Source organism: Apium graveolens, chromosome 8 (genome assembly GCF_009905375.1).
Source record: "Apium graveolens cultivar Ventura chromosome 8, ASM990537v1, whole genome shotgun sequence".
In the NCBI taxonomy this organism is placed as follows: domain Eukaryota; kingdom Viridiplantae; phylum Streptophyta; class Magnoliopsida; order Apiales; family Apiaceae; genus Apium; species Apium graveolens.
The window spans coordinates 18,936,002-18,938,878 of NC_133654.1; positions in this window are offsets into that span (position 1 = coordinate 18,936,002).

Sequence of the window (2,877 nt, forward strand, 5' to 3'; positions counted from 1 at the left end):
ACAGAAACAACGGATCAAAACCTTCGATTTGAGTACTTGAATCACACGATTTGATACTGTAATCAGTGAGAAATCACGACTTGATTCTTCGACCCGAACCTGTTCTTCCCGACCCGATTTCAGAGAATTTTTGGTAATTTTGCAGATTTTAATGATTAATTATAATTAATTAAATAAAAATTAGGCAATTTATAGTAGTAAAAATAATACTCCTAATTAAAATTAAGGGGCTAATTATACATTAAATAAAAATATTGGGCCCTAATTTTTATAATTTTTGAGTATTAAAATTTAATTTATAAATATTTTATATATGCAATATATATGCCAAAAATTCCCAAAAATTGTGAAAAATGCAAAAATGCAAAGAAATAATATAAATGAAAGTCCTATAATTTTATAAAAATAAAAATGTGATTTTTGTGGGGTTTTTGACACCCAATGGGGCCCGGAAAAATCATTTTTTCGCAAAACGAGAAAATTTATAAATTATCTAGATGTTCAAAACAAGGCGATTGTAAAAGCCATTTAATGAAAAATAAGGCCCGTTATTTTATTTGAAATACTGGCTTTAAAATCATCGTTTGGGTCATAAAACGTTTGAAATAAAACCTATAAATGCATAATAAAATATCTGAAAAATACCTTAAAATACAGAAATGACATGGAATACACGTATCACGTAACAGTTAGGGTTTATCAGATAATCACACATAAATGACACATTAATTCATATATTTTATTATAATCATGATATAATATAAACGTAAAGTTCCGAGTCGTTACATCCTTCCCCCCTTAAAAGAACTCTGTCCTCAGAATCTTCTATGAAAACAAATGAGGGTATTTCTCTAATATTTCACTTTCGAGTTCCCAGGTTGATTCTTCAACCATAGGATTTCTCCACAACACTCGCACTAAATATACAGACTTATTTCTCAACACTTTCTCTCGCCGATCTAAAATTCTTACCGGCTGTTCTATAAAAGACAAATCAGGTTGGATTTCTATCGGCTCATACTCGATTACATGCCTAGAATCAGGATTATATCGCTTAAGCATGGGCACGTGAAACACATTGTGAATATGCTGCATATGAGGCGGTAAAGCTAATTCGTATGCAACTTTTCCCACTTTCTTCAAAATTTCAAACGGTCCAACGTAACGTGGTTTCAATTTACCCTTATTGCTAAATCTGGTTAATCCTTTCCATGGCGATATTTTGAGTAGTATGTTTTCTCCTTCCTGATAGTCTATATCTTTCCTGGCTTGATCTGCATATTTGCGTTGCCTGTTTTGCGCTGCATCGAGTCGTTTTCGAATGAGTTCAATCTTTTCTTTCATCTGTTGAATTAGTTCTGGACCCAAAATTTTGCGTTCTCCAACTTCATCCCAATATACTGGTGATCTGCATTTTCTCCCGTACAATGCTTCATACGGTGGCATTCCAATGCTGGCGTGATAACTGTTATTATAAGAAAATTCCACTAGGGGTAGATGTTCATCCCAACTGCCTTCAAAATCTATCGCACAAACTCGTAGCATGTCTTCAATCATTTGGATAGTTCTTTCACTTTGCCCGTCGGTTTGCGGATGATAAGCGGTACTCATGTTCAATTTAGTTCCAAGACATTCTTGAAATTGTCTCCAAAATCTTGAGTTGAAACGAGGATCTCGATCAGACACGATAGCGACTGGAACTCCATGTCGCATCACAATTTCTTTGAGATATATGTGTACTAGCTTGTCGAGTGAAAATCTTTCATTGATTGGTAGAAAATATGCCGACTTCGTGAGTCTGTCAATGATTACCCATATCGCATCATGATTTGCCTTTGTCCTTGGTAGTCCTACCACAAAATCCATCGCTAGATGTTCCCATTTCCATTCTGGAATGTCTAATGGTTGCAATAATCCACTCGGACGTTGATGTTCCGCTTTAACTCGCTGGCATGTGTAGCACTTACTTATCCATTCAGCTATTTCCTTCTTCATGTTCGGCCACCAGAAGTTTTCTTTCAGATCACGATACATTTTTGTACTTCCTGGATGAATGGAATACTTCGAATTGTGCGCATCTCGCATTATTTCTTCTTTTAATTCTACTACGTTAGGGATTCAGATTCTCGACGCAAAGCGTAAAATTCCTTCACTATCTTTCTGAGTTGTGATTTCTTCTCCCGTCAGGTCGTCATCTTAACTCATCACTTCATTTTGATAGCGGCGAATCTTTTCTAACAATTCCGGTTGGAAAGTCATAATGTAGATAACTTCTGCAGATTCATTGGGAATACGAATCTCAATTTCTAATTTGTCGAATTCCTTGATTAAGTCTTCACACGAAGTTAACCGATTCAATCTTTCTTTCCTGCTCAGCGCATCTGCTACAACATTTGCTTTCCCTGGATGATAACTAATCGTGACATCGTAATCCTTTATCAATTCCAGCCATCGACGTTGTCGCATGTTCAGCTCCTTTTGCGTAAAGATATACTTTAGACTTTTATGATCTGTGTAAATTTCACATTTTTCACCGTAGAGATAATGTCTCCAAAGCTTCAACGCAAATACGATCGCTGCCAATTCCAGATCATGAGTGGGATATTTTTGTTCATGAGGTTTAAGTTATCTCGAAGCATATGCGATGACGTTACCGTGCTGCATCAGTACACATCCTAACCCGCGATACGAAGCGTCGCTGAAAATGACGAAATTTCCTAGCTCGTCTGGAAATACAAGTACTGGTGCGGTTACTAACCGATTTTTCAGCTCTTGAAAACTTTCTTCACACTTATCACTCCATTCAAACTTTTCACTTTTTCGAGTTAACTTGGTCAGCGGCGTTGCTATTTTCACAAAATCTTTGAAAAACCTTCG